Below are 10,359 nucleotides of genomic sequence, written 5' to 3' on the forward strand. Positions count from 1 at the left end.
GTATATGTGTATTCGTTTTGATGTGGCTTGAACACTTCTATCCACACGGAGATGCCGGGGCTGTGACCTGCAAACCACTGCTTGACGAGCGCTACAGAGCACAAATCATCCAAAAGTGCATGTTGTCGGTCTCATATCTTTGTCGTGAATCTCTGTACTCTCAAACAACTCATGTGTGGAACAGTATGAAGCATTTGTTCACGACAAGCGGCTCAAGAGCAGCGTGGAGACCGCTGTCAGCTCTTATGTTAGCTGTTAGCAGTTAGCTGTTAGCTTTTAGCTGTTGGCTGCTCGCTGTAGCGCTAAGAGCGTAGCATCCAGGTTAACTGTTGACACATGTTACCATCGAGAGTGAGATACATGTCTGGGCTTTCCTATGAACCATTGTCGCTACTGGTGTTTGTATCACAGGTTGATCTGGACGTCTCACAATTTGCCACAGCTGATTGACCTCACGCTGAGCTCGGGCTGGATGTCAACGTACTCTGCAGACTGTTTGACCAGCAGGCTGTATGACAGTGTACAGTTTTCACACTGACGCGCGGACCCTGTTCCCCAGGTGTTCCCCTTGTCTATCTAAACCCGCGGACAGTTAATAATCATATGGATGCTGTTATAATGTGTAGTGATTGAGATCCTGACCCACCAAACATCCTGGAAATTGACGGAGTGAAGTTTTTCGCGCTAAATGACATAATTATACATAATCACCATCAGTAAACAGGACGCCGTCTGTCAGTCGCGGGGACGGAGGCTGTTTTCTGGGGGGAAAGTTCCCTGAAGTCTCGGTCAGGAGGACTGGCGGTCGCGGCGATTTATTTTTGTCAAACACTCGGTGAGTTAAACACTCTTGTGACAAGCGTGACGAACGCTGTTTTCTGAGCAGAAATGTGAGGGAGAGTCGATAGGACAGGCGGAGGACGGACAGGAGGACAGGCGCTTGTCCACATACAGCTGTGGTTTTTGTTTTCCTCATATAAGTCACCAAAGACAGTTACAGTTACTACGTTACTTTTGTTCAGTCATGTAACGTTGCTTTGTGGGACATTTCTCTGTATTTAGTTGAGTGAAGGACCTGTGCAGTTATCAGACTGTCAGACCGACACGCCCTCGCTCTGCGCCTCCGGATTATCCGTTCAAACTGGGACGGCTCACCAATAATGCGGCCGTGATACTACCGGCATATACCACCAGTGGCACTCGCTGTCAGCGGGATGGAGAGGGTCAGCAGCGGCCATATAAGGCCGGTGGCACTCGCTGTCAGCAGGACGGAGAGGGTCAGCGGCGGCCACATTATGCTGGTGGCACTCGCTGTCGTCGAGAGGAGAGGATGCAAGCCGGGGACGGAGAGGGTCGGTTCGTGAGGGTCCCAGTGACCAGCATCAACGGACTCTGCAGAAATCCAGACATTACCTGGTGATAGTTGCTGAAACTGTCAGGGGTAAAGTGGACACTGCAGAGAGGTGTTGGTGGTGATGTTTAACTCCCCACAGTAACGTTAGCTCCTCTTGACAAAATCTATTCACCGTTTCCTTATGTTGTCATCCGAAGGAAACTTAAATAAGCTAACAGCCCTGTCACCCTGCACACTGTGGCATCCAGGAAAGATGCAGAGCGATGTGGAGGAGACATGACTGTTTAGCTGACTGGTTGGCTGGTTAGCTAACTGCAAACTATTGTAAGCAATGCTATCCACGACTGTAGAGCGAGTGGGAGAACCGCTGAAGCTGACGCGCTGAACGTATTTATACGACTTCCGCAGCAGGGCCGGGTTTATGCAAATTATAGGGCCGCGTTACGTAACGCGGCCATGATTTGCATGATTTCTGACACGCCCATTAAATCCTGAACACAGAAATGTTGAAAAACAGTTTGTGAGCCTAGCTCCAAAATTAAATTCTACATGGCCGAATGGCTTTTACATGTTTTAAGTAAACACATTTATGACCTGTTTAATGTGTTTAGAAGAAAATGGCTGATTTTGCTTTACACAGACTTTAATAGCGATGTATGCGGCTCGGATCAATGGCTTTAAGTAACCATTTGAACGCAGTGCAGAATGAAAAATACCCGATGGTAACCGGTGTCACAAGGTAACCTGGACGCTGCGCTACAGCGAGCAGCTAACAGCTAACATAAGAGCTAACAGGGGTCTCCACGCCGCTCTCTGCTCCTCTCATGAGTTATTTGAGAGTACAGACATTTACGACAAAGATATGAGACCAACAACATGCACTTTTGGACAATTTGTGCTCTGTAGCGCTCGTCAAGCTGTGGTTTGCAAGTCGCAGCCCGGCATCTCCGTGTGGATAGAAGTGTTCAAGCCACGTCAAAACGAGTACACATATACATGACTTGGAACGATGAGCAGAATGTTTTTCCTGGTTAGCTGACATGGCTGAGGACCCCTCTCCAGAATAGGATTCTCAAACAACACCACCAGCACATCTGGGACCCTCGCAAGTTAAAATGAACGCCAGTTAACCTGTCACAACAGTTGAGGCCATTAAGCTAACTGAAGCTGGTTTACAACGTTACAGAGAGCGAGGCTTGGGATCAGGAATCGTTGGCTTTTGTGGGGGGGGGGGGGGGGAATGGCCCAATGGGAGCCCTGACACACCAATGTACACCTCCCAAAGGACGTTGTTGCAGGATGTTTAACCATAACTGTGACTTTTCTAATTCTTCAATTCCATTTTATCCAGTTATCTTCCTTCTCTCCTTACTACAATTGTCTTTTTATGACTATATTAAAGTAGAGTAAATACACCTTTAAATTGTATGCAGTGGACTGAGCTTATTCAGGCAGGGTTTTCTCATGTTTCTCACAATACACTTCAAGCAGGGTTATTTTAAGTTACATTACCCTTTGGTATGTTTTACCATCTAAATTCCTTAAAGGACACCCAATGAACATTGTGCAAAACAGTAGAACTCGACCGATTTTTTCAGCTGATTTATAAGGTTATAAAACCTTATATTTAAAAAGTATAATGCAGAAAAACATGCTTGGGGCAATTAAAAATTGGTGTAATGACATAGTTTGTCCAGCAGATTGAGCTTCAACAGGGATAAAACAGCTGGTGTCAGGAAATGTAGCAGCTACCTCACTAATGGTTAAACTATAAACCAGCACAAAAATGACAACTGGCAACGTAACATAAGCCACCATGTTCTGAAAAGACATACTTAAAAATACTACCAAAAAGTTACGTTTTAGTTTTAGAACACTAGTGCAGTGCCCGTAACAAAAGTGTATTCCTATAAAAAAGTGGGAGGTTAAGGAGCTTTTTCATGGATGGCCAAATGAGGCTGTGTTTGAAGGTGGGACATCAGGGATATTTAGGTTTGTTGTGAAATCCGATATTCCATGGTATAATTGGCTGTTTTTGACTATTTTTGATTTTGCCATTATATTTCACCTTAAAAACTATTTACTTGGTGTCATTATTTTTAGCACAACCTCACATTTGTGACTGTACAGTTATTTTTTTTATTTTGACAAACTGTATTAACACAATGGACCTAAAATCACAAAAAAAAACATAAAATCCGAGTAGAAAAAGTTTGATTTTTTTACTGTGAAAACCACAAATAAACAACAACAAACCTTTTTTTTTTTTTTACTTATAATGCAAATATAAATTGTTGTTTGCTAAATTTGTGCATACACAAAAATTTACAAAGTTATATGTAACTATTTACATTTAAATGCAGGCAATGCTCAGGTCTGCCTGCTCCACATTCAGCTTCTCCTCATTCTGACTCATTAAATGAAAAACCGACTCCACTACACACTAAACACACTACACCAAACACTACATAACACACTGACTACACACTCCAAACACGCTAAATGTCACAAATCTCTCAACTCTCAATATCGCTGTCTACACACCGACCGTCGTTGCATGTCAATCATCCGCCTAGGTCCCTCCCACAACTTCCTGTTCCTCAACAACCAAACTTGCTGCTTGGACACTTTCGTGACAAAAGCCCGTTTTTACCGTTTCTTCCTGCACCAGACACAAAGCAAACGTGACGGCAATGTTCGCGAAAAAGCGTGGCAAACATTATTTACCCTAGGTCTGGTTTTGGACGTGCCGATGCGGCCGGTCCGTCGCCTCGCGAGGTGGGCCGTGTAGCTAGCGGCTAGCGGCTAGCAGCTAGCTAGCGGCTAGCTACACACGAACAGCCACAGATTCCGATTCCACTTTGTTGTCCGCGCGTCTCCGGATCTCCTCAGACCCAAACAGACTCGGTCCGGACTCGTTTAATGTCATTAATCCACAGCAGTCAGTTTAGATGCACAGAACAGAACAGAACAGAACGGACCGAACCGCCAGCAAAATCCTGGTCCAGCTCGCGCCGCTGCATGTAGAAATCCACTTGTTTCTTCAGGTATGTCGAGGGCTTGAGCTCTGCAGTGATTGGCTCTGGTGCGCACGTGGCCACGGTGTGCAGTGATTGGCTCTGGTGCGCACGTGACTGTGGTGGCTCTGGTGGACTATGCTCGGCGGAATTTGTAAAGCATTTATGAAATAATTTATTCACGGTATCATTGCAGTCCAAACAAATGCTTAGATGCACACCACTGAACCACGCAGCAGCCATGTTGAAAGTCTCGGGTCAGTGTGATCCTGATCCGCAGAGATATTTGACCAACAGACACATACACACACACACACACAGACAGACAGAGATTCCGTGCATTTATAGATAGATAAATAGCAAACTTTTGTTGATATGATCATTTTTCGTTTTTATACAATTGGGAGTCTGCGCAGGGTGTTTTATTTTGAAATACAGACAGAACCAAAAGTGGCTGTGCCCGGCTTGACTGTGCGCTGGAGCTGATCACGACCGCCTGTGATTTGTAACAAACTATATGCTTCTAGGAGATGGAGACTGATGGCAGGTTAACAAGAGAATGCTTTTTGGTCATTTTGCTAACAAGGGGGACGGCACCCCCCCCATCCCCCCTCAAATCGCCTACTGACTATATTACACGCTGCACCTTTAAATGCGGACAAATGGACCAAAAGGCAAAAACTAGCGTGTCAGACCTAGGTTTAGGCATTGTCTACTGAATTGGCATGTGGCAATATCTATAGTCAAACACTGTGTAGGACAGTGACATCTTTTATTGTTTTATTAAGGTAATATTACTTTAAAAGCAGTAAAATGATGTTTAATCTACTGCAGAAACCACTCCACTGCAAGTTCTGAAAAATGCTGGCTTATTACTCACCCATTATTTTCTTTGTCCTTTCATCTCATAATTAACTTTGTCGTTAATTTACCACCTTCCATCTGCAAATGAAAACATTATACAGCTTCAACAATCCATTATAATCTACATATAACCCATTCCAACCACAGCCTGTTCACCCTGCTGCCATCTGGCAAGTGATGTAGAAGACCAGGGTGAAGTTAGTTTTAGGTTGGATATTCAGCAGATATTCACTCAGGTCAAGCAGGACTCTACCTAGGTTCACCCAGTGTTAGCAGTAGGAGGATGGTTAGCTCACTTCCCAGAGCTGAATCGCTGGAAACTGATTTAGAGACCGTCATTAAATTACTTAAATATATTAATACTAAATAATTGCATTTTTTTCAATATCTTCCATGCCATGTGACCCAGTGACTCCAAACCAGCAACAAATTGTAATAGTAAATTGGTCGAATAAGACACAACTCTTTATATTGTATTCAAGTGCTTCCTCTATTTTATATGAATATTATTATGCAGAAATGATTATTTTTTTCTCAATGGCTTCCATGTCATGTGGCCCATTGACTCCAAACCAGCATCAGGGGTGTGGTGGGGTGCAGTGGGGAATGATGTTGGAGGTTTATGGTCATACATTAGCTACATGGGGTAAAAAAGTCTAAATTCAAATCAAGCACTACATTACCTGAGATTATTGATTTTTTTATCCTCTGTATGTGTTTATCAGTAAAAAAAAAAACCACCTCATGAAATGTTTGGTTTAAAATAAATCTGCTATTGGACATCTATACCAACACTTCTATATATATATATATATATATATATATATATATATATATATATATACACACACTACTCACAATAACTTAGGGATATTGTGAGAGACTCAGTGGATTTCATACATACGGTGTTTGTTTCACTTCAGAGAGTTTTGGGATAGGGAGGCAAATGTATTGGGGTGATAGACACACCTCATTTTGTGTTTTCCACGTAATGGTCTCACTGTGTACACTCAGTGTGCCTTACATATTGGGGCCAGTACCAAAAAACTAAAAGACAACCCTTTTCAATGTGGCATCAATTTCAACATTCTGTGGGTATAAAAAGCTAGTATTGTCAGTAAGTCATTCCAAGTTCATCATTCAAACAGCCATGAACACACGACGTCACTTAACGGACGAGCAGCGCCACCTGGCCATAGCACGCCTTCGGGTCGGTGGCAGGCGGTCAGATGTTGCTCGTGAACTTGGTGTGTCTCAAAGTGTCATCAGCAGACTTGCATCAAGACACAGAACTACTGGCAGAGTTCGTGACAGACCCAGAAGTGGAGCCCCACGAGTGACAGACCGCAAATATGACCAGTACCTAAGGACATATGCACTCAGACATCGTTATGCAACTGCCACACAGCTGCAGGCCCAGTTACGAGATGTGAGGGGTACTAGGGTTTCCAGACAAACCATTTGAAACCGACTCCACCGCTTTGGCTTGAATGCCAGACGACTGTTGCAGGTGACTCCACTGACACCAAGACACCGCCGTGAACGTTTGCAGTGGGCACAAGACCATGTGACCTGGACAATGCAGCAGTGGTCTACCGTCCTGTTCACTGATGAGTGTCGGGTCACCTTGCACAGAAATGATGGTCGTCAGCGTTGCTGGAGAAGGCGAGTTGAGCGATACGCCGAGGTCAACATGGTCCCCAGGGTTCCCTTTGTTGGAGGAGGTGCAACAGTCTGGGCAGGCATCACCAGTCAGCGCAAAACAGATTTGGTTATTGTAGATGGCTCAGTCACTGCACGTTCTTACCTCAGAGACATCATAGAACCCATCATCATCCCCCAATTCCGCCAGCACACCCCCAACTTTCTTTCATGGATGATAATGCTCCACCACATCGTGTCAGAATTGTCACAGCTCGACTTCAGGAAGTCGGAGTGCCTCATATGGTATGGCCAGCAATGTCCCTCCGCACAACAAATACAGTGCACAAGAACATAATTGTCATGGGTGACCCATGAATTTGTCAAGAGAAGTCTACTAGTTTGTTTTCATCATCATTTCTGCATATAAATATTCATATAAAATAGAGGAAGCACTGAAATACAATAAAAAGAGTGTGTCTCATTTCTCCAGTTTACTAAGACAATCTGTTGCTGGTATGCAGTCACTGGGTCACATGGCATGGAAGATATTGAAAAAAAAAGCATTTATTTAGTATTAATATATTTATGCTAATAATTTAATGACGGTCCCTAAATCCGCTTCCAGCGGTTCAGCGCAAGGCTCCGGGAGGTGAGCTAACTCCGCTGCTGACACTGGGTGAACCTCAGCAAAGTCTGGACCCGAGTGAATATTCGCCGAATATCCAACCTAAAACTTCACCCCGGTATAGAGAAGTAACCTCTGCCTTACCACCAGACTACATGCATATCAAATCTCATGTAGAAGACCAAATTATAATGCATAATACAGTGTTTGTCGAGCCAAACCCGTGGTGCACGGGCAATGTAATATCACTTTAAAAGCAGAACAAAATCAAGATAAATCACAATGTACACAGGTCAAACTATTACACTACATTGCAAATACCTAAAAAAGAAAAGTCTTGTCACTTACCCACGAGTTTCTTTCTCCTTTCGTCACATTGTCAACTTCGTTGTTTACTTATTATCCCTTTTCATCTACAAATTAAAACATTACACAGTTACATCCTTCGCGAAGTGACGACGCGTTATCAACAGTGCGAATCAGCAAGGCAAAAAATAAACACGTAAAAGAGGATCATTGTCCTTACCTTGGATAAATGCTGCGAGAAATCAGCCAATAAACCAATTATGGTCTGGATCTTGTCAGTTAAATTTTTCAGAAGCTGTCACAGACGCAGGACTTCCGAAACTTCAGGACGTCGAATGCTGCTCCCTTTCTGGGCTGCACTGCGCATGCTCAGTTCCTTGAGTTTCGTTTCAGAGTAAAAGCCACTCCCGCAGAGCTGAAGCAGCAGTCAGTGCAGCCAGGAGATGGAATATTGACATTCTCTTCTTCCCAAATTCTCAGTTTTTCCTTTTACCACTAACTTCAATCACTAGAATTAGTAAATAACATAAAATATAACACATTTACTGGGTACAGACCTGTTGCCCTCACCTCTGTGGTCATGAAGCCTTTTGAGCACCTTGAACTGTCCCACCTGAAAGCCATAATGGACCCACTCCTGGACCCCCCGCAGTTCGCCTACAGAGCCAACAGGTCTGTAGACTATGCTGTTAACATGGCCCTGCACTTCCCCCTCCAGCATCTGGACTCCCCAGGAACCTATGCCAGGATCCTGACTTCAGCTCTGCATTTAACACCATCATCCCAGCTCTGCTACAGGACAAGCTCTCCCAGCCCCACGCGCCTGACTCCACCTGCAGGTGGATCACAGACATCCTGTCTGACAGGAAACAGCACGTGAAGTTGGGGAAAAATGTCTCTGACTCCCAGACCATCAGCACAGGCTCCCCCCAAGGCTGCGCTCTTTCTCCTCCACTCTTCTCCCTGTACACCAACAGCTGCACCTCCAGTCACCAGTCCGTCAAGCTACTGAAGTTCGTGGATGACACCTCCCTCATTGGGCTCATCTCTGGTGGAGATGAGTCCGCCTTCAGATGGGAGATTTACCATCTGGTGACCTGGAGCTAAACGCTCTAAAAACAGTGGAGATGGTTGTGGACTTTAGAAAGAACCCAGCCCCACCTGCGCCCATCATCCTGTGTGACTCCCCAGTTGACTTTGTGGAGTTCTTCCGCTTCCTGGGTACCATCATCACCCAGGACCTCCAGTCCTCACCAAGAAAGCCCAGCAGAGGATGTACTTCCTGCGGCAGCTGGGGAAGTTCAACCTGCCAAAGAAGATGATGGTGCACTTTTACACCGCCATCATCGAGTCCATCCTCACCTTATCCATCACCATCTGGTACGATGCTGCCACTGCCAAGGACAAGGGCAGACTGCAGCATATCATTCGTTCCGCAGAGAGGGCGATCAGCTGCAACCTGCCATCCCTCCAGGACCTGTACGTCTCTAGGACCCTGAGGCATGCAGGCAAGATTGTGGCTGACCCCTCCCACCCAGGGCACAAACTCTTTGAACCCCTCCCCTCTGGCAAGAGGCTATGGTCCATCAGCTGGCCTCATTAACAAGGCCCGAATCCCCCACTGACACTGACTCTTACACCCACCCTACATATATGCATTACATTAATGCACTCCCATCTTCTGTACAATTTTCCTATCTTTTCTTATCTTTATTATTTTTATCTATCTATATTTTTAAAAAAGGTATTTTATTCTTGTGTGATTTTTGTACGACTGCATAATTTTGTGTGATTTATATATTTATCTTTTTATTTTTTGTGTGATTGTATATTTAAGCACCATTGCATCAAGACAAATTCCTCGTTTGTTTAAAAACCTACCTGGCAATAAATCTCATTCTGATTCTGATTCTGATTTATGATTTATTTGTAAACATTTTACTCCGATACCTCTGACTAATGATATCTGTATTCATCTATACATGTACCAACCCGTCTGTCCCCTTATTTTATTTTCTCTTTTCTTTTGGTTTCGTACACGTACTTATTTGTATTGTATTGTCCTTGTTTGATGTCCACTCTGTAACCATATTTTCGGTTAAATTTGATTTTACGTGTTACCGTTCGATTTACATGAACTTCTTGTAAATTCTTCTTTCCTAAATAAAAAGGAGATGGACTACATGATAACACTCTGAGCCAAACTTTTACTTAAATAAGAGTAGCACTACACAACAACCACGATGTTGATCCTGTTCCATTTAAAAGGTGCACAATGTAGTTTTTAGGGAATACACTTTAATTATTGGAGAGAGAGATCTTAATTTACTGTTTATTTGTTTAGCGAACAAGTGAATAAAGAAACTCCTTGTTTTCATGAGCAAATAAACAAACTGACCTCAAATGACAACACAATTTCACACGGTTTCACTTTGTTTATATTTTGCAGAACCTGCTCCCCTTCTAGCTTCAGTGTTCAGTGGACCATATTTTCTGAGCAAAAACAGCTTTTTTTTCTGAGTTTGAATTTATTCTCCAAAATGACATCA

Source organism: Sparus aurata, chromosome 23, assembly GCF_900880675.1.
Source record: "Sparus aurata chromosome 23, fSpaAur1.1, whole genome shotgun sequence".
NCBI classification, from domain to species: domain Eukaryota; kingdom Metazoa; phylum Chordata; class Actinopteri; order Spariformes; family Sparidae; genus Sparus; species Sparus aurata.